We start from the raw sequence: 24371 nt of genomic DNA, 5'->3' as shown, positions 1-24371 counted from the left end.
ACCCTCCAAGGGTATTGGATTGAATGAAAGTTGCAACAAGGTGTTTTTATTTTGAATAAGAATCTCTGGAGGAGATATAGATATAAATAAGTTTTTTTACCTTGGCAATAATGTATATTAGGGTTACCAAGTAATTTTATAAACTTGGTTATTTAACTCCTAATCCCAAGTAAGCAAACAGTTATAGGTAACAGTTATAGCAACTTGTATAGGTAAAGTTGATAAGGCTCTGTATTACTAAAACCTTGGTATTTAGGGTCTAGCTACTCACTGAGGAGACCTCAAAAAAGGTTGAAACCGGTCTGGGTTGAAACCGGTCTGACCCCACCCATACTGTATTGCAGTATACATCTCTTAGTGAGATGTGCTTTACATTATGGAAAATACTAAGAATAGTGATCAGAGCTTTACCCACCTTTACAATGAGTTGCCCTGGTGTTGTAACATCTTTAGACTTCAACTATGTTCAGGCACAAAACTTAACTGTTTGCTTACTTGGGATTAGAAGTAAAATAACCAAGTTTATAAAAATACTTGGACCCTAATATATACTGTATATATATATATATTATTTCGTATTATTTTCGTTTATTTTCGTATTAGTATTTATATTTTGTATAGAAATGCTTCGAGCAAATAAAAAAAGTGAATGTTGTAGTGGCACATACGTGATAGTATAGTACCGTCATTAGTTATCGTAGAGTTAAACCTAGAGTTGTCTTTTCTCAGAGGCACTCGAATAAAAATTTATTAATGCTTAAATGTTTAGAATTCTGTGGTGCTTTTTATAATGTTGCCACTCAAATGATGGTAATTAAACCAAAGTTAAGATTACCGGGACATTTCAAACGAAAAAATCCTCTGTGATAAATTTTATTAAACTGCGTTCAGCCAGAATGGGTTGAAGTTGATTGCCTTCTCATTTCCAAACTTTGGGCTTAAAGAGTTCTGTCTACCCCTGTTGGAAAATGAAGTCGTCAGAGTATTTGTATATATGAAGATTCAGATAGCAGCTTAAAAACAGACATTTTCTGTAATCAAATTTCTTTACCGAAAGCGAATACTGTCAACGTTTATGTAAGGAAGAATGTCAGAAAATATCCAACGTCTCTTGGTTGTCATTTCCCAGACATCCAAGAGTCGTAGATTATAATTTTATTATCCTCCATGGCTGGAATTTTGCTGGCTTGTTTCTTTCGAAAAAACAAAGTTTCTGAAACAGATTACACACAAAAAAGTAATAAAAACGATATTTTCTCCATCTGTATGGAGAAAGTTCACAATGGAAACTTTTTTCCATCCCCAAATAGTTTATTTATTCATATTGTTGTTTAAGGGAGAAACTTTGTTTTTCATTATGAAACGTCACTACAAATTGAAACATAAAATTTTCATTTCACAAATATCCCACTAAAATCTTTTGTGTTCTCAAACAGTTTTTATATATCAGAAAATAGAACGAAAGGTACGCAGTTGAGTTTATTCATATTTGTAGTATTGTTTTTTCATTACAGAATGTTCAGTTGAGTTTGAAAGTGTTACAGCATAAGATTTGGTTAAAAACGTGCATTTGAATAAAGTTGTCTGGTTGCATATAAAATGCCATTGAAATTGCAGGAATTCGAAACAACAAATGAACTGGGAATTTATGTAGGAGTAAATTATGAAAACTTCAATTTTTGGAACATTCCAACTTTCGTGGAAGAGTCTTATGCCAGTCTTTTCCCTAATACGATTTCAATAATTCAACATATGTTATTTTCTTACAAATGACTGTATGCGTAAAATTCCCATTATTATTTAAAGTTGGCTTGTGTCCAATACTAACAATAGACATACATGTTACCATTGGATCGTAACTAGAGGTTTCTACTCCAGTGATAGAACTCCAGTTTTATGTGAAAAATCACCCATAAAAGTTTATAAAACCATAGTGCATTAGTATTGTAGATGTGTTAAGGGTTATGTTATATAATCCGAAAATCCTGCTTTGAAGACCACACTCTAGGTGACCTAAAGAAGCTTGAATAAGTAATCTGTCGGTATTTATTTAAAGACCCTTCAGGCTATCAATATGCGAAGTGGGGTGTCTCATACCAGAAGATGAAAATCATCTTCCATTCGTCTCTTCTAGTTGGAGATATGTCCTAGTTTTAAACTTATCTTCAGAAACAATAAAACAGTACTTCAAGTAACACACTAATGCTTTCATTTTGCGCTCTTTTTAATTTTATATCAATTATTGAGTCTTTGTCTATTAAACACAGTGCGAATGTGGCACTGGGCGCACAGTCTACTCGTACTTCGACAGGAAAGAACTAACAGGTAAAAATACGTGCGCGTAAACTCTCCAGCCATGTGAAGAAATGTTAAATCTTAAAATATAGGGATATAAAAATCTTCAAAATATAAAATATAGAACGCAGTCTGATTTTTTAATTTTTTTTATTATATATATTAGCGTTGTCAGTTGCCACTAAACCATTTCCTTTTTAAAAAATAAGAAACGGATTTTATTGAAATTTAATTGCCCATCAAAATTGACAATCGAAATTCTTCAGAAAACTGTCTTTTACGAAGATGAGGGATTTTTTCTCTCTCAGCTAAAAAAAAAAATAATAATAATGAATGAAAAAATAAAAATAGGAAAACCAAACTAACCAGAAAACACTAAATTAAAGCCGTTGTGAACCTTCGACAAGAATTCCGACCGAATTTAATCTTACCCGCCCAACATAAATCGCTGTTTAGAAACACTACACTACATGATTTTATTTGGTATTTGTATTTCTTTTTTCATAAAGTATTATTAAAATCGTATCGTATTTATTTTAACCAAATTTTTAATAATTGATGGAAGTGCTCAAAGGAACTGATTCTGAAAAGATCTGGTTTTCAATTCGTTGTAGACCGCGAGGCTTATAAGTGCTTTCGATAGAAGATAAATTAGCTGTTCTTCAAGAGCTTATTTTCCTGAAAAACAGATAAATCAATCAAACAAAAACGAATTGAGAGAAATCGCACAAACTATAGATATATGATTTATATGGCAAATGACTTCACCACGTCAAGCTGCAGAGTATAATACATAAAATAAGAAATGATGAGAAATAAAAATTAATTCCATCCAACAGTTTTAAAATTAATATTTGAAATATCATTTATTGATTCGATTTTTTTTAAATTGTAAATAAAAGTTTTTAAACTACATTGCTGAAATAAACAATTTAATAAGTAGTGTAGCATTAAAAAATAATTAATGTGAATATTAGCTATGTTTTAGTATTGGATGATTATAAGTCATTAGTTCACAATTCCTTTGCTCACGTCAGAATATATTGTTTCGGGCGCTTAAAAAAAAAAAAAAAAAAAGATGACGTACTAACAGTTAAGTTAAGAGGAGATAGTAAATCCCCCCCCTTAACTTAACTTAACTTAGTAAATCAGTGAGTAGGTAGACCTGGAATATCAAGGTTTAAGTGCTCAAAACTTATATATACCCCTACTAATTTCATCCTTGATATTCCAGGTCTACTTACTCACTGATGAGACCTCAATTAGGATCGAAACCGGTCTGGGTAGTGACTTCTCCTCATAATGTAAAACAGTAATACATCTCCTAGGAGCTGCGTTGTACATTATAAGAAAATATTAAGGATAGTGACGGAACTTGCTCCACCTTTGCTCCGAGTTGCCCTAGTGTTGTACTACCCAAGTGATGACTTACGCTTGGACTCACCGATAGTTCTTCGGCATGAATCTCTTAGATTTCGATCTCCGAGTTTCGTACCCGGCTGTAAAATAATACGGGATTTACTATCTCCCCCCACCCTTAATTTATGTCGCCGGAAAAATAGCCTCTTGGCTCTTTATCATACGTACTAACAGTGTTTATTAAAAAAAAACTTACAACATTCATTGACTCTCTGCGCACCGAAACAACAAAATACTTCAGGTTTAAATGAAACTATTTAGTGAACAAAGCATTTGGAATGTCTTTAATTTATGCTTTTAATTCACTGGATCAATTACCTGTTTCACAAGTAGGTAATGCGAGAGGAAGAGAGAGAGAGAGAGAGAGAGAGAGAGAGAATTAATAATTTCTTGCACTGTTAGAAAAATCAGACGCATCGCTTGTATAACAAGATTTCATATATCAAATGTATTTCATATTAATGAATGCAGATTTCATCCTAAAAATTAATTAAACTGGCAAACTCACAATCGGCGCAAAAGTAACCTTTACTTTGGAACAAGTTCCTAAAATTCTTTTCGTCGACCTTACTCAAGATACGCGCTAAGAGTTGAGTCCCGTGAGCAACAAAGTAGAGTGTCTTAAATTAAGTTGCTATTTTTGGAAAGAAAAATGGCAAAGTTACCTTTTCTAGACAGATTATGATGAAAATCTTTCATGGCAAAAATAACTGGGGGAAGGGAGATATGGAAATACGTTTTGCACTGTTTGAATGATGTCCACTAATAGATGGAAGCATTCATGAATTATTCATTCAGCTTTGCCATTTTGCATCGCAACTTTCCTTGAAGTTTATGCTCCTTTTATTGACCTCATAAAATATGAAACTGTTTTGTGAATGTGCGTCATGAAAAGTGTCACCATACGGTGATTTGTTTACAGAAATCCAAGGTTAATGATGCCCCATTCCTTCATTTCAGTAACGACAACTCCAATTAAAGGAAATGCAAATACATTTATCTTAGGAAAAATTAATTTGCCAATTACGAAATAGGGTACTACATAAATAAAGATCGATCCATTCCGAAATCATCGAAACTACCCAGTTTCTAGTTCTGTTGTCACTTTCTTTAATCATAACATCTCTTTTGCATACTTGACTTCTTTTAAATATACGTGTATGATTTATTTGAAATTGTCTGTTATTGAACAATAATTGAACGTTGTCCGTTATTGGTAGCATTTCAAAAATATGCATTTAGGTATAATTACACTAAATGTTCAAAGAAATGATTAAATTGTTAAAAATATATATATTGTTGATGGCAATTGACAAAATAAACATTTAATGAGTAGTTATTGTATAGTCATCAAATTGTTAAAAAATTTTCCATTGTTGCACGACAGATGCAAAAATAAACATTTCAGGGTGTAATTGCTGTATAGTCGTTATCTGTGCAGATAAGAATAGCAGATATGAATTTCTTTCTTTTTTTTTATTTATATTGTTATCTGGAATCTCTCATAGGGATAAACAGATCGCTATAATAATATATCAAAATATAAGCAGTCAAGCTCTAGACATACAGAATTATTCCTAGATGAAACATTTAGTAAATGGTTGAGTAGAAAATACCCATGCAGTCATCAATGAGAAAGCCGTATTGAATCATAACGCACTAACGATGATGGAAATGAATAAAAAAAGTCCTTTAATAACGTCTTATCTGACTTCTCAAGCTTCGAAACAGGCATCAAGTGCAGATATAAAAGCAACTCATTTAAGTTTGCGGTTTTTCTTTGAAGCGATTCGGAAATTTCTAGTGGGGTAAAAAGAATGAAAGAATGCTCCTTCTTACTTTGTTAGATGTTATAAAAAGGTTTAATTTATCCTGGTGTTTGGTGCGTCGTAAAAACTTAAAAAAAAACAAATTATTTTTGTAAATGATTACTGCGGTTATAAATGTAATGATATCCATACTGTATATACATTTGAACATTATAATGTCTTCAAGAATAAATAATAATAATATTATTATTAATTTTATACGTGATACCACAAGGACTCATCTAAGGAGGGTATTCTAAAACTCCTCGTCTCCACCAACTACACAGAACCGAAATTATCATGACATCTATAGCCAATGGCATATACTGCCTACCACCACTACAGTAGTATTTTTAGTCTGTAAATTGCATGTGTTAAGGCCGATTTTCCTATATGTAGGCTGAAAAAATCCGATTTGGCAGGATAAAAAACACTGCTCTCTCTCCGTATGACATCGTCTAAATCATCTCCAATTGGAAACAATTGTATTAATAGCTATGTACGTCGAAAACAAAACTAATGAAAATAATACAAAGCACTCATTGAAAAGGAAAAAAAAACACCATAACAAGAAGATTTTTAGGAATTCTATGAACATCCATCTGCTTAAATATTTCCATATCAACCGCTTGCATACACCAAGTGTCTGAGAAGTCAGTAATGTTCCCATTATTAGCAGTGCAAACATGACGATTTTACTGAATAGTCTAAAAAGCCATGGACGAAATTCCAGTTCACAACCTAACGGTTTTGTTCTTAAAGAAAATACGTCGATCAACTTTAACCATCAGTCCGGCAGAACACTTCATGTTCATATTGCCCTTGAAGTAAGGAAATAATTCAATCATTTATAAAGATTAATATGATCAATTTTGAAAAACGAACTGACTAACAGTTTTCCACAAATGGAATTTAGTGTGAAAGCAAGAAATCAAAATCGCTAAAGTTTTATTATTATTTATAAGAAGGTAATGAGATAAACTCGATAGAAACGAGATTTTATTTTATTTTTATTATTATCTATTTCATTTCAGCTGATAAGAAAGTGAACAAAATATGCTTTAGTTTTATATTTAGCTGCGATAAGGTTCACATGCAATAATTGATTCTAACTGAATTGTGAAAGTTGTCTGTTTTTTAAAAAGAAAAAAAAAAAACTAAACAACAGATTCGTCGAGATTGCCATGTGAATAATTCTGTTGCCTTAGTATTCTAAACCTATAGTGATTTTTTTACTTAAATAGAGCCAAAGAAGATGTTTGTTAATATGACTTCATCGGTGAAATCACCTTAGTTTTGTGGCGATATTGCGTAATACAGTAATTAAACTGAAAAATGTGAAAACAACGTTTTCATGAAATATCTAAAAATGCATATAAAAGTGCTTTTTAAATATTCTCATTTTCATGATAAAAAAAAGAACATTAAAAAAGTAACGATATGTCAACCATGATGCGAGCTGTCACCATCACGGTAGGGAATCAGAGTGAAAGATTAAAACTAATGAAAAATATCAACTTATCACATAAGGGGATAGTCTGATTCTCTCCGTTTATTTAAATCATGTCACGAAGCTGATTGAAATGATATTCAGCTAAGGTGAGTTAGCTAGTCTCATACGGTGGTGGTACTTTTTTTTTTTGCTGGAGATTCGGGCATGAAACATCGATGTCGATGTCTCACCACTAAGTGAAACCATGGCAACCGGATAGAACAGCATAGTAGCCATAACAGGACCATCGAAAGTTTAGCATGCATTCAGGATTAGAAAGTTATTGAAATGCATGCGAAACTTTCAATGAAGGTTTTTTTAAGAAACATTTTTAAAAGCGAAATACAAACAACGTATCACGTAACATTTGGACATCTTTCGCCTGGAAGAGCTTCCGCATCCAAATGCCTATGCATAACAGTGACTTTTCTTGTTATTCTTAAAAGGCTTCGGTTAATAGGTTCACATCAAATATCAAAAACAGCATCACATACGTAGAGTCAGTTAAATCTTGTCAGTTAAATTTTTAGTTCTGCACAGGAAATTCAGTAAGCAGAGCTTACTCTGTGGCACCGGTGGGTGGGAGCGAGAAATAATTCCATTTATTTAATTTTCAAATTTCCATTAATTTGTTTTCATTAATTCTTTTATAAATCTGCACTCGTTTGTCTTTTTTAATAATCCATTTTAATCATTGATTTATCTTTATAAATCAATTAAAAATGGCTTCCATGATAAATGCCTTCTGTTTTCATTCCGGGAAAGCTCTAGAGAAAAGCCACTACTTCAGTAATACCAATAATGTTATTGGTATTACTGAAGTAGTGGCTTAATTATTACTTAATTTTCGCACTGAACCAAGAAGAAAATTTTCTAATTCATTTTAATCATATCCATTGATTGATCTGTATGAAAAATAAAAGGGATAAACCTCATTCAGCTTAATAAGCTTGATTTAAAAATTTAACTAGCGACATTGCTTGTTTACTAGTTGTATTCTTTCTTCCATTATGAATCTGGAAAAATGGCTGAAGAATTAAACGATCCATAAAGTGGGTATGCAGTTCACTTGTAAAGGCTCGAAGAGGGAAAATAATCGTAGCCTACCACTTAGAAAATATCCAACAAATTCGTAATTGATATATTTTTGACAGATTGACATAATCTGAAACAGTCATGGTTGTTTTTTTTTCTTTTCGAAATAGAAATATTGCATGAGTTTTAGAGAAACTTCTTCTGGTTAAGATGACATTATATGTCTCGGTTTCGGATCATTTGTCATGGTCTCCCGAAAATGATCAGTTTTTAATAGGATAATAGTAATCACATTTACAAGTTATTCCCTTACAAGTGACAAAAACTGAAATTTACTTCTGCCTAGTAAATGGAACTGTTCATCCAAATTTATACGCATGTGCGTAATTCTAGAACTGAACAATCCGAATGAACAATATTAGGTTTGATGCCTTCTGAGTAACAATTATAAGTGTATCTATGATAATTATATAAAAACATATTATAATATGTTTTTGTTTTAATTTTATCCATGTATATGGCTTCTAAAAGAAAAATAAATATAATAAAGATTTATAAAAGGAATTGTTTTATTTTCAAAGAAATTAGTAAAACAAATAAAGCAGATCTAAGAGTCATTATTTCCTGGCTTGTCTTTCTAAAAAATCTGGCCACCGTACTTCTTCTTCGAGTAAGTTCACAACTTAATGTAACTGTGGTACATACGATATAGCTAAAAATGAAGTAGCCGATTGAAGAGTTAATACAAAGTCGGTATCTATTAAATTAAAGTTTTTGTTTGCATTAGTAGAAAGAAAATATAAAGTCATGATCTTTTGGTATTAGTACATAGCAAAAAATATTAGTTGCTTGTGGATGTACTAAAAATCAGTGTGTTCTTTACTTTTGTTTTTATATCAACTAATAATCACTGATCCAATGTCACAAAGGGTACTCCTTGTCATAAAGTTCCTGAATCTCTAAATCGAAACAATCAGTATATTAACACAAAGTCAATGCAAATTGACATTTCTTTGTATTCAAATAGCAAACGATTATAAATATATTTATTTAATTATGTTAAAGTGATGACATTAATGTTATCCTAATATCGGAATTACTTTCTTAAGAATTTCATTCAATAAACTAACAGACATTACCGTAAGCATTAATGAATTACCTCTTAGATTGAATTGTTATATATTCTAAACCTCTTTCTTATACATTTCACACAGATGAGTTTCATGTACAACAGTCTTCGAGTTGTAGCACTTGCTGACCACTGCTTCCTCTTTCCGATAATAATCGACTAATTTGAGGAAAAACATTTTCCATAAGCAGCACTTAAACCGCCAAATATGTTGCCTACTGGCAACTATCAAACTGGGTGTTACTAGCATCAAGACCTTCCCTTGATTCAAATGAAAATATCCAAATAAGAGCATCGCTATTTTAAATAGCAAATGAGCAATCCACTTTAAACGACTTCTCACTTTCAGCTTTAAAAAAATAAAGTTAAAAGTAATCGAATGAAAGTAAATGATCAATTCTAGATGTCTTCTATTAACAGTATCCTTGTCTTAGTTTAAACCTAAGAAGTAATTAGGGGAAATGAGTTCTTTAATTGGAATACAGTAAGTTACATCAAGAGCTGACTAGAGACACTGAAATAGGGATAGCGATCGTTCAAGAAAAGTGTGAGATCCTACTGCCTGTCGTCTACAACATGCATATCACGTGTTTAACTCATCTCTTGCCTCCGCCAGCAAGAAGTATACCACATTATCTTCTTCTTCTTCCTGTTCATGTGTCTACAGCCTGATAAGCAGAGCGGGCACTTAATAACCAGAACGATCCAAAACGGCGGGGAGAATTCTAAAGATGAAACAACGTGCGCTAGCGGACGTAAATCATGGAAATGGGGAATTCTGCATAATAATTCAACTACAAAGAAAGATGCCAACACGCGAACAGTTCAGCCATCTTCGTTACTTCAAGTGATAATAAGTGATAATGGCAGATAGGGTGGTAGAGGCCATTAAAGGTGATTTCCTTTTTAACATTTCAAAGGGAAATAAATGGCATTAATTACACTCAGGGTGGCGGAATTTCTTCAGAGTATTTTCAGATGACGCAGCTCTTTAAATCTTGAGCTGAATTTTACTCACACAACATGATATGCGACAGGAGAAAATTATTGAGATTCTTTATGGCGCATTATTCACATCGGGATGAAAATTCCCTTCTTAAATACAAATGGGTATTATTTTGATTTCTATACTAGCTTTAAAACAAGCTTCTTCTTTGTGCAATGACTACAACGAGGACATTAAATATACCAGAACCTTTGGTGAGGCAGAAGTGAAAATTCCAGGAATATCTATGACACAGAACAGAATTTATGGTCTATTGGTAACATCAAATCCGCTATCTTTTTACATTTATTTTACCGTCATGAGCGAATAGTTTATCCGCATAGGGTGTCTAAAACTAAATAGGCAAGTATCTATGAGTCAAACATTTTAATAACTAAGCTTAAAATGAAAAGCTTCAAACTAATCTTTCCAGAGTAATAATTGCGCCTGAATTATATCATCATGAGTGGTTCATCTCATTCTAGTAAAAGGAATAGCATTTTTATACAAATACTGTATCCGCATTTTCGTGCAGTAATATACACAAATTAATGAATTGCATTAACATACTCTATTTATTCAATTTTGTACAATCTTTCCTTTCTCTATTCACAACTATCAATCAACGAAGTATCACCAGTTATTATCCATTCACATTTCTATCTCTATCGGAGAGATCCAGTACATATCGGACGCCCTCCCAGGGTGTGTTATCCACAACTCTTCCTGTAGGAAGAGTTGTGGATAAGACTTCCAAATTCCATCAGACTACAAATATAACGGATAGCTGCCATCTAGCAATGAGATGTAATTATCCTGCGCATTCAAGATAATCAATTTCTATATTACTTAGCATGAATTTTGATATTTCATATGGGGTTTTACTAAATACTAAAAATAGTAAACATTTCCTTCTTTGAAATCTTTATTTATTTTTATTATTTATTTTTTGTTTGTTTTCAACTGATTGTTAAGCAATCGTTCGCATATAATTTTAGTTATTACTTAAGAGATTACACTCTTAAACAACTACAAATAAATTGTTTTGTTTTGACATGTGAAACAATTCGTTTGCTGTATAAGAGAAGTTATCATCACTATGTGCGTGAGGAAAAAAATCTTTCATATGCACTTCAGAACGTGAATTTCATGGATGGCTAAGATAATCTTCTCAGATTATCTTAGAGGATGAAGATGTTTTCTGTTAAAATATCTCAATAATTGCAAGTTTTTCTCTTTTTTTATGTTTAGTTAGAAAGTAAATCATTCTTGAAGTTAGAATATTAATATCAAATTTGGATCATTATTGAGGTCTCATTTGGATATAGTGAGATCCAAATCATTATGCTACCCAAAATAATGATTTTTTGGGGCCTCCGTAGTTCAGTCGTTATAGACAAAACTCTTTGGTCGGAACTACCTGGGTTCGATTCCCATCCATGAAGCGAGGAACCTTTATCAGATCTTTTCGACTAAAGGTGAGTTAGCCACTCTCATACGGGGGTAAAACGTTTTTCGTCCAGAAACTCGGGTTTTTCATCCCTCAAAACAGGCAAATCGGTCCCGTGAATACACACACACAATGATTCTTCCCATAATGCATGACAATATACACATCCGATAGGAAATGTGGCTCTGCATTATTTTATAGAGAGGTAATGTGACAAAATCAACAGCCTCTATATACAAGTTGCCTAGTCGAGAAGTTACTTTAAATGCAACTTTTGTTGGCTCACACTTAGGTAAAAGATAAATACTTGTCAGAAATAGTTCAATTTAAGCTATTTGAAGTATCAAACAGCCAGCGAGAATAAATATAATTCTTAAAATAGGTTTCTCGATCTTGATCCATTTTATCAATGTTTGATTTAACTTTCCTACGATAGATAAAAAACAGGCATTTCTAAACAAACGGAAAAATAAAGAAAGATTTACGATAAACAAAATCAGATTTGTCTCATGGGAGAAGAAACGGGTTCTTAATTAGAACATTTACTTATTTCTTTTTTTCTTTTTTTTTTAAGTGTGTTCGATGCGGTATTTTTCCCCCCCTTCAAAGGTCTTGGAATTAATTCGTTTAATTACATTTCAGGGCCAAACGCTTTCTTGATGTAATTATCGCTCTTAGTAACTTGCGTGTAAAGCTTTAAGGAAGATTCCTTACACAAATACCTGTTTCTAGCAGTTTCTAGTATTTCAATTTCTTGAGTTACCAGTTGCTAATTATTGACACTTTCGGCAAATAAAACTTTAAAAACTGATTTATCAAGATGGCAAATAATTACCCCCCCCCATCATCCTCTGCAGACTGAACAGAGCAGTTATCCGATATCACATCATTCTTCCACCGATGTATTCTCTGTTGGCGACTCATCACGATAACTGAGCCAAGCACTCTTCGAAAAGAGACCAATTAAAGATATTTTGTGTCGCAGCTCTCGAACACGAAATTCCCATTAATAGCGAAAATTGCAGAAATTCAAAGCTCCTTTCACTTCGTAATAGGCATTCTTTGTCATTCTCGGACGCAGCCATTGCGAAATTAGGAACAATAAAAAAACAATAAATATATGCCAGCGCTTGTCAAGTGAATGTTAGAGTTTAAACGTTTGTTAAAATTCTTTTGCTTCAAATTATCTTCGATAATTTGAAGCAAAAGAACTGACATATTTGTGGTAGGCGTTATCGTTGTGTGATCGTGAAGCACGTGACCTCGATGCGAAGCCATATGATTGTATCATTATATCTGATTGTATAAAAGAATAATACGGCAAATACTTCCTGACTTCTCTGTACAGTTACAGTCGTGACAGGAGCCCTCCAGACCGATCTCTTCTCAAAACTGAAAGAACTACGTCGTGAAAAACACTTCACTACTGTTTGAGCGAAGTTTATGACGAAGTGATCCCACTTATCAAACAATTGAATAATAATAATAAAAAGAAGGTTTGGTGACTGAAATATAAGAGTTGCAGTGATAAAAGTACACGAAATGCAGTCATAAAGCAGAATGGTACTGAGCAAATACACGTTCGTGCTGAACAAATATCATTTCATTATCAAGACCACATGCTTTTTCTCTTTAAAAATTCTCTTTAAAGCAAAGAAGTTAAAAGTTCCAGCAAACGGAAATTACGTACCAAAAAACTACAAAAATTGAACAGTTCGACTGCAAAGCTTCTCAAGGGAGTAACTGTTTGAAATCCACTGTTCATGATGCAACATCAATGAAAAAAGGCTTCAAGAGCAATGCGTGCTCAAAGAAACGAAGTTGCCAAACAAGAACTGTTTGGAAGTTGATGTAGTGAGGTAATGGTCTGCATAGAATAATCTGGAGTGTGTATAATGGAAGTTGTCCTGAATATAAATTCGAAGATATCAGATTTCCTCTAGAACAAGCAAACATTGAAATAACTTGAAAACTACAATAGGAGGTGAAACAGCTAATCGCCCAAAGTTAAAAACTGTCAGAAAATTCATAAATATTCAAAAGTATTAACTGTAGTTTAATGAGCTGAACAGAAAGGACAAAAAGTATTTTTCAGCAAGAGACGAAAGAGTAAAATAATTAATTCATTGATAAAACAAATAAAAACATAAATATCATCTCTCGTAAAAATCTCAATAATGAACTTTCTTGAATTGGTGAGGAACATGGGAATAGTTTTAATGACAAACAGTAGCTCATTTTCTAATTTCTATGTCGTTAAAGTGCCAGCTGGATAGAAAGATAAAAGGATTAATAATTAGACATAATATAATATATAAGTGAAGTTTGACGACAGTTGTATCATTGCAGTATTCATTTTTCAAGTTGATTGCTCGAAGGATTTCCGGCCTTTTGATATTGAAAATTATTTTATATACAAAAGTTTCTAAATGCGTCCAATTTCGTGTCTTCTTCTTGCATGCTGCTTTTGTTGGACAAATTTGAATGAATTTGTTCAAATCATGAATAAATTTTCACGTGAAAAGAATAAATAAACTATCACAAAAAATATCAACTAATCATTGCTGACAAAGATTACAGTTAGCATGTTCTTATGGAGGGAGGGAAGCGGAAATATTCTTTAATGCCTAAGTTAATTAGAAAAACTAAAGATTGCGCATGACATTGCTAAGGGTTTTGAGGTTTCCGATGGCAAATGAGTAAAAATAAACATAATCTTCGCATGAACTGTCTCGTTATCTCACTAAAATGATATGAGCTCCTGTCAAATGCAGTTTGTGAGTCCGTGAATACATTTTACGAGATAATTAATTAGATTTCACAAATTTTATTTACTGATTTATTCAGTGGATTCTTATGTTATGATTTTGTTATAGGATGAGAAGTAATATTTTATAACTTCTTTTTATATTAAATTTCTTTAAATCAATGAAAAGCTGTAAAAATTTATTCATCATCTTCAGCAACAAGGAGTACGAGATCAACCACAACTTGTAACATCACAGATTTTATGTATTAATTTCATATCGTCCGTTATCAGATAAACCGATGTTTTCGTTATCACTGAATGCAATTATTCCATTCAGTACAAGCTTCCACCTATTAATAACGTGCTGGTGACGAATAGGTTTTAGAGTTTACATAATGTACAGAAGGATAATCAACAAAACCGTCTGTAGAGGATAATAACAAACTACTTGTCTAACACTTGAAAACTCTTGTGCTTCTGAAAGAACACTTCAAGATAACTCTGTTTCATACACTTAAACACGTTGCGAAACTTATTTTAAAGCGATATTCACTATGCATCTGAAAATTCATAATCAGGATTTCAGTAATAGCTGAGAGCTACATTGACTTATATATTCATATCAATTTCCAATATTACATTGAATTATTTATATGTAAATTGTGAATGCTTCAGAAAGGTCAAATAGTCTTCTTTAAAATATTTATAGAAAATAGAATTCGGTCAGCACAACTTACTAAACTTAACCATAGTTCACATGTAATTATGCCTAGCAGAAGGGAACTAAGCTACTATTAAAATAGGTTTAAATCTTAAAGGCTTCAAGAGCGAAAACACCAAATCTGTTCAGGTTGGAATATATTTTTCTCCATCTCTGGTTCTTTTATATCTGTTTCTTCTTCTGTATCTCTCATTCTTCTCTGGTTGGTTTCTTAATTTATCTGACAGGACATTATTGAAGTGAAGAGTGGGAAGGCAACACTTCTCATTCATAAAGAACATCAACTTTCTCACAAGTAGAACTAGGTAGTAATCACTCTTCTTACGCCTCATGTTTGACCGATGGGGTGATCTACTAATTAAGTGTGTGTAATTATCCGACAGAAACCATGTACTCGCTCTCATTCCCCGTGTGTACCCCGGTAACCCCAAAACACGACAGTGATGGAGAGAAGTCAGTTAGCGCGTGATGAATGAGGGAAAACTTTGTGATTCTTGTTTCACCCATTCATCCTACTAATTAAGTTTATTGGTGATAAAGAGACACGAGAGAGAGAGAGAGAGAGAGAGAGATGCCGTTTAGTACTAAAAGATCATTAGAAAAACAATTTAGTGGCAATTTAAGAGTTCAGTTTTGGTGGTGTATTATTGTCAAATTTCGATGATTCGGTTTGTTAATTTCAAAACCTTTAGTGGGTGGAAGCTATAAAAAAAAAAAAAAAAAACTAAATTAAGCCCAATATCTTCTTTCACTTACTCATGGATATAATATTAAATATTAAAATTAAATTGTGTTTGAAGTTAATTTTTTGTTCATAAAGCGTTCACTCTAATAGTTGCATTTCATGTAAAAATTATAATAGATGTACAATCTATTTTGAGTAAGATTTATAACATTAATTTGATATCAAATAATATAATCATGTTAATCCATAAAATATTGGTAATTCATTTCTGTCTTTTTAGTATCATGTGCAAATTATTATAGATGTTGCGCTTTTAACAATAATTAAAGTAGCACAGTGGAGCTAGCTTACGAAAACTTTCCTTCATAGCGAATAGGTGTAAAGTATTATGAACTATAAGAATAATAATTGAAACATTAATTTATCCATTTTCTCGTTTACTTTTAAATAACTTACAGTAAAATTATTACTTGTACTCCGCCCGGCTAGCTCGATATTAAAAGAAAACAATGTTGAAAAGTTCGATAGCTATGTTTTACTGTGGTGATTAATTTGATCTTTTCTTTCACACTCTGTCTTAAATACACCTTCTGTGTCAACTTTTGTGATATCAGTTACCATTCACCGCGACGTTTTCGATAACAAAAAGGACATCAGGAGAGTTTCAACAGCACTTGCTATTCAGAACCGAACGACTCCTTTAAAATGAATAGCGATAGTCTGGCAACTTTGGTTGAATGAGGGTATCGAGAAACATCTCCTTATATTGTCAAACAAATAGTGCATTTTAAAAAAAATTAAAGAATCGTTTATTGTGATAACGTGACAATTGGAGCAAACCCTTCAAACAATGCAACAAATTCGGGAAAAATGGGACATATAATATTCAGTTTTTATAGCTAAAGAGTCATTTCTTCGTACATGGCTTCATAGCCATATACGGATGAAGAGAATGTCTTCAGTTTTATTTTTATTTCTCCGAAAGAGTTTTATTTCGGAGAAATAAAAATAGACTTAAACACTGGCATTTATTGTAAATGTGTGTCCATTATATACATTATGACAAACAATTAAGCGAGAATACTTCAGCTCAGTTTTATTTCTCCGAAATTTCTGGTTATATATATGTGTGTGTGTGTGTGTGTGTGTGTGTGTGTGTGTGTGTGTGTGTGTGTGTGTGTGTGTGTGTGTGTGTGTGTGTGTGTGTGTGTGTGTGTGTGTGTGTGTGTGTGTGTGTGTGTGTGTGTGTGTGTGTGTGTGTGTGTGTGTGTGTGTGTGTGTGTGTGTGTGTGTGTGTGTGTGTGTGTGTGGAAAGTTTTTTTACCTTGGGTGTGCTATATGTTAAAAATACCAAGAAATTTTATATACTTGGTTTTAATCCTTTTAAGCAAAGAAGCCAGCATGCCAAGTTTGCGCCTGAAGTATTTTCAGGTTTGAAGCAACTCGTGGTAAAGGAGTCATAAGCTCACATCACTTGCCTAAGTATCCGATAATACAAAGCACATATCCTTACGGACATGTATACTGCTATGTGTTATGGGAAAGGTCACTTCTGACCGATTAGTGACCTTTTTTGAGGTCACTAACCGGTCTGGGTAGTGACCTTTATTGAGGTCTCGTCAGTGGGAACAAGACCCAAAGGTGATGATACCAAGGTTGAAGTAATCTGCATTACTTCAAAGCACCTTATTTTATTTAATAAGGTGCTTTGACCTTATTAAATAAAAGCTCAAACTTAGCTTGCTTCAGGCGCAAACTTGGCTTGCTGGCTTGTTTGCTTACTTGGGAAAAAAAGGATTAAAACCAAGTATATAAAATTTCTTGGTATCTTTAACGTATAGTACACCCAAGGTATAAAACTTTCTATATCTTTCTCTCATTCGGAAAATTTTATTCAATAAGGTCAAAGCACCTTGTGGCAACTCGTATAGGCAAATATAAGTTCTGCATTACTTCAACCTTGGTATCACCACTCTAGGTCAGGCTCCCAATGACGGGCTCTAGGTCGAAACCGGTTGGACGCCTGGGAGGTGGATAGCAATGTTAACATCTTTCAAATTCAATTTCAAATTTCCCCATCTGTTAACATGTTTTTAAATTCATCCTCATTTCGGATTTTCATTAAGAAATTCTTTGTATCATTAATACAATTTATGGCACCATTTATATCAAGGCTTTCTGAAGTTCTTTACTTGTAAAGTTTATTTCAAAAAGTATATTATACCACATTACTAAGGATGCAATAAATTTGAGCTTCCTTAAAGTTTTAAGAAGACTACTTCCGTCTAATTTCATGGTATTTCCACTTAATTCACATAAACTATCATCTTGAGATATTTCTTGCAGTGCTTCGCAAACATCGGACAAATTATATCTTAGTGGCTTTAATGAATCAATTTGACTCTCCCATCGTGTATCACAGACTGGTTTGAGTGATTACTTATGTGTCTTTTGAGGTATTCCCATCAACGAGTTGAACCCGAAAAAAATACATACAGACGATGTACCGCGTCAAAAAATGCTGTGGCATCTAAAGTATTAGCAGTGCAATTCGCTACTAAATTTAATCAATGTGAACTACAGGGTGCATACATTGTTCTCGGGTTAATATTTGAAATTTGTCCCTGCACACCTTTTACATCACCTTTCATATTACTGGTCGTATCCTTGACCTCGTAAATCTTGTATTGGTAATGAAAATTTGTCTAGAGTTCCTAGTATTTCATTTGATAAAAATTCTCCAGTGGTATTTTTTTTATTTTTATAAATCCCAAAAAGTGTTATTTTATAGAAACCGTGCTATTACTAGTGTCTACGAATCGAAGTACTATGCTCATTTGTTCCGTGTGACCAATGTCGGACGTACAGTCAATAATTATGGAAAATTATTTTGCGGCAACAACAGATTCTAAAATTTTATTTTTTATCCAATTGGCGAAGATGTTTATTATTTTATTTTGGATATCTTTTCCAAGATAATGCACATATGTATCTTTATCTTTTATTCTTCGAAGATGTTCATTCATTATTGGATCAAACTTGTCTAAAAAGTCGACAAATTTCAAAAAATGTCTGCTTCCATGCGAAAACAATGTCTTATTTATTCTTTGAAATGATAAATTTTGAATAGCTAATGTCTGAACTAAAGCAAAGAATCGTTCTAATACTTGCATCCAATGTTTCTCCTTTTTTCTAATAACTAGCAAGTTCTCTTCATCAATGGTTTTCTTTTCTTTTATTCGAATTTCCAATTCTTTCCACTTATGGTAATTTTCAACTTGTGTTTGATTTTTTTTTAATGCGCAGCTAAAATTGAAGAAGCATTTTTCCAGTCTCTCAATCCAGAATCAGCAAAGTTAATCCGCCATTGATCAAATAATAAACAGCAGAAGCAAAATGCAGAATCCGTGGATTTTGAATACAATAACCACAAACGCTGCATTGTCTCGCAGTTAAATAGTCTTCGAGTATAATGAGTCATTGATAATCTTCTATTATTGTTATCTTTCGGAAAATCAAAATTATGAATCTGTTCAGGTCCATGTTCAACTAAAAGTTGACGTAATTGATTGATATTGGAAATTTTCACAAGACACTAAGTTGCTGGATCATTATAATTTAAATTTGTAAAATCAAATCCTTTTATGATTAGATCTGTAGAACAACGAGCTTCGGAATCAACAATACTCATATGATCTGTAGATTTCTCCTTCGATGTTTTAATCCAATTTTTGGTATCTGTAGAATTCTTCTCCAATTCATTAATCGAAACTATAGCCGAATTATCCAACGAATAATCTTGAAGATTTTCTTCTATGCGATTACGATCATCTCGGCAAAGATATTTTAAAAATGCACCGTCTTGGTAAGAGAAACATTTGGTAAGAGAAAATTTCCAGAGAAGGAGATTGGAATTTAGTAATATTGATAAGAACAATAGTCCAGGTAGTTCAGAAGCGAAAATCATCTGTGACAAAATGAACTAGTTTATTTACCAAACACAAAAATACAACCAATTTATTAAATATATTTTTATAGAGTTCATAATTAAAAGGACTCTAATAATAATAATAATAATAATAATAATAATAATAATAGATTTCCAGATGTGTCTCATCTTGTTTTGGTATTATCAAAATTATCAAGTTATTCAGAAGCATTATGAAATTTGCTATTTTATTTTATGCCGCTAATATTTCTTCAAATGCGGCACTTTTTACAACAAAACTGGCTAAGTTATGTTGAACATATCTGTTTGCAAATGTATACTCAAAATCCCTTTGACCTAATAAAAATGTAGAATGCTGATGAAACTTCATCGAAGGAGAAATCTACAGATCATGTGAGTGTTGTTGATTCCGAAGCTCGTTGTTCTACAGATCTAATCATAAAAGGATTTGATTTTACAAATTTAAATTATAATGATCCAGCAACTTAGTGTCTTGTGAAAATTTCCAATATCAATCAATTACGTCAACTATTAGTTGAACATGGACCTGAACAGATTCATAATTTTGATTTTCCGAAAGATAACAATAATAGAAGATTTTCAATGACTCATTATACTCGAAGACTATTTAACTGCGAGACAATGCGAATTTCACATGTGCAAAAATAAATAATCAACACGTTTGTTTACATTGGAAATATTATGTCAAATATTCATATTTTTTAAATAACATTTATTGAAATAAATATGACATTTTGCTTTCTTTCCTTGCAAAAAAAATAAAATGGTCACACATTTCAATTTTAGGAACGATTTTTTTTTTAATGAACAACAAATTATGTTAAACTGCATTACTCGGGGTTTTTGATTGGGAGTCATTTTAATATCAAAAATTTATACCCAATGGTATTTTATCAGAGATTCTTCGCCTTTGTCTTTTGCTTAAAACTGCAACAGTACAATTATTTGGAAAAATAATGAATTCAAACAAAAAGAAAGTGCACATATGTTATCTAGCAGTATTTGTGTGTGTGTGTGTGTGTGTGTGTGTGTGTGTGTGTGTGTGTGTGTGTGTGTGTGTGTGTGTGTGTGTGTGTGTGTGTGTGTGTGTGTGTGTGTGTGTGTGTGTGTGTGTGTGTGAGAGAGAGAGAGAGAGAGAGAGTTTTTTTTGGGGGGGAAAGCTTAATGGCTAATTCTGTTATGAAAATTTTGGAAATAAAATTTCAATTTGATGCATGCACCTACACATGTTTCGAAGGATAAAGTGATTGGGGGAAACCAAGAAATTTGAAATGCAAAAACCTAGAGATTACGTTTATAAAATTTATGCATTACATGACATGATTCAAGATTTACATATGATTCTCTATAAAGCAAAATTTAAAAGTGCGAACCTTAGCGCAATCTGTGAACTAACCTTCGAACTAAGATTATGAATAAAAAAAAAAAAAAAACTTAATTTGGAACAGATGGAGGCTGTATTCAATTTTAGATTCGGATTTTCATGAATTTATATGAAAATAATTGTTTGACAAAAATAATTATCTTCAATCAAGTTCTGGGAGAATTTTAAAATGTATTGGTGATTAAAATAATTAGCCAAAAAATTGATAGTGACATTGATCTTCCATAATGATACAATATGAAGTGAAGACAGTATGAAAGGATTTCTTGTTTTATTATTAAAAACTATAATAATGAAATAAAAAGTTATTTTATTATTATTTATTTTAATACTTATTTATTATTATAAAAAAATAAAATCTTATCCATGTTCTATCAGCAGGCGGACAGAATATTCTCCAGATTTGCTGGACATGTATATACGTCATATATATATATATATATATATATATATATATATATAAAACCAGAAATTTCGGAGAAATAAAACTGAGCTCAAGTATTCTCGCTTAACGGTTAGTCATAATGTACTTAAGGGACACGCATTTACAATAAATTCCAGTGTTTAAGTCTGAATGCATTTTCAGCTCGGCATTTACGAATAGGAAAAAAACGACGAGAATATTCTTCACAAAAGTTTAAAAAATTCACATTTGCCACGAGATCGACGGTTTAATAACAGTTTTTTATTCACATCGTCCACAACTCAAACTAATACCGTAGATAATGGATTAGGCCGTTTTCGTGTTACAAGATCACACCTTATTCTGTAATGGCTACGTCATTCGTGTATTTATTTATGTCTTTATCTTTCTTAAAAGAGTCAGTGCACATATTTAAGTTGAAGTTGATCACTGAACAATTGGAAGTGGTGACAAATACCTTGCCACCGAATCAAGGAGGTAAAATGTCATGTCACCAAGAGTAGATACAAGCAGACTGTGTCGTTTATATAAAGATTAATACAAAGGAAATCTTATATAAGAAGTCTAATAACAGGCTCAGTATAAATTCAAAAATAAACTACCAAAGAATCAATAATGAAAGAGTGTCATTCCCACGTGAATTGATTAGCGCTGTTCAAAATGCTACAAAATCATAAACAATGACTTTAATGTATGTTTAAAAATTACTTACTGCGAGCTGTGTGAAGAAGAAAATTTTCCCATAAGGGGATAATTCACGCATGCAATCCCTTCATGTTGGAGATGGCGATTTAAGATCTTTGTTTACATAGCCGTTTCGCAAGAAAATGGCTTTTACGTATGTCTACACTTTTCCCAAAGAATTTCATGTTTGGAGATGACACTTCTATTCAAATTGTTCTGTCTCATGTTATTTCATATATTCTAGATGTGCTTCAAGACGATCACCGCCACACTCCATTGGCTAAAGTATGATAATTCACAGGCACAAGCACAGGGAATGTGTGTGTGATGGACAACAGAAAGGCCAAAGGAGAAAGTATATCCTCTTATATACATACAAATCTTACAAAACAGCTATTTTCTTATAGAGCGAATGTATAAAAAAAAAAAAACTGCTCCAAACATTTCCCCATTCTTAAACGATTTGACTCAAGTTATCCTTCTTAGGCAAAATTGTTCTTCTCCACCACTTGTTTATTTTTTTAATCATATATGTTTAAAAAAATCGTTCGTTCTTTGGAGCAGTGTGGAACGTGTTATTCTATTTTATTCACGTGTGAGTGGCACGTTCTCTTTGTTGATTTTTCGTCATTGCACTTGTGCCAAGTTTTATTTGGAATTTACACTAAATACGCTCTTCATACCTGAGCGAAAATTTTATGCAGTTTGAACTACTAACGTAAATTTTTCCATTGCATTAATTTTCATTTAAACGTCTAATGAAATTCGTCTGAAAAGTTATTTTATTATGACCTCTTTGTTGTTTAAAAAAATGCATTATTTATGATATAACAAGCAACAGTAAAATAAGGTCAATGAAACTAGTAAGAAAGAAAGCTGAGAGAGAGAGAGAGATGCTGATTTATTACCTCTACAAAATATCACATTTAAACCAGAATTTTTTTTTTTGAGGGGGGGGGAATTCCGCCTCGCTAATAACGTCATCCAACATGTTTTGCGAACATTATCTGGACAGCATAAACCTTTGTTAATCAAGAAAAAAAAATCTTTTAATATAGGTGCTTTAATGTCGTCCAAGGAATCTTGACTCTAACAACTAATTTAAGCCTTCCCATTTATCTTTACAGAGATTTTAGCACCAGGGTATAGAACACACTCCTGTTCGCCTTAAGGCTTTCCTTTGAAGTTGAGCACAACTGGGCGTGAACCGTAAACATCGCAGATGTTCTAAACGACCTTGACGTCTGCCGCCTCTTAAAGAAGCAGGGAACGAGGTAAGTAAACGCTAAATTTTCATTTAAGTTCGTGAAAGTGTACTCGCAACACAGCGAGAAAAGCTAAGTTGTTTTCCAATGTGTTTCTACGCGTTTTTTTTTTTTAATTAATCGAATAGAAATTTCAAGTTGTTTTGATAGGGAAAGATGGCGTTGAGAAAACGCTGTCTTCACTAAATTGCAAAAATATTACGAGAGCAAGTTCCGTTGAACACAGATGAGACGGAATATTACGGCGAGTGGATTCAATTTATGTGAATTACGGCGCTGAAATGAAACATCACAAGCAGCCACAACTGTCTGTGTTATTGATCCTGAATATTGTCTGAAATCCGAGACAATCCTTGGCAAGAAAGACAAGAAAAGTCCGAAGATAAGAAAATTCATACGATTGAAGAAGGCGTGAAAAAAAAGGAGCTTAAAAAATAAATAAAATAAAGCATATGAAATATTGAATCAGTAGCACTGGTTTCATTGATTTTCTCATTTTGTTAATAATTAAAGAATATAATAATCGTCTTCTTTATAAACAGTTTGATTTCTTTTATTGTATTATTATTATTTTTAGTTGTATTAAGTCCGTTTCTGTTTAATATTCTGATGGAGGTGGTAACAGAGGAGGTGAGAGAAGATGCACCTTGGACAATGTTGTATGCAGATGACATCTTGCTGTGTGTAGATTCAAGAGAAGAAGCGGAAACTAAACTGGAAAGATGGAGAAAAGTACTGGAAGAGAGAGGTATGAGACTGAGCAGAAGTAAGACAGAGTATATGTGTTGCGCAGTGGGCGGTGGCCAGGAGACAGACCTGGAGCTGGAAGGAAATGTCATCAGGAAGGTGAGAGACTTTAGATACTTAGGTTCGACA

The sequence above is a fragment of the Typopeltis vanoorti genome, chromosome 3 (assembly GCF_054136105.1).
Source record: "Typopeltis vanoorti isolate ZY-2024b chromosome 3, IOZ_Tvanoo_1.0, whole genome shotgun sequence".
Taxonomy (NCBI): Eukaryota; Metazoa; Arthropoda; class Arachnida; order Uropygi; family Thelyphonidae; genus Typopeltis; species Typopeltis vanoorti.
This window is presented reverse-complemented; position numbering follows the sequence as displayed.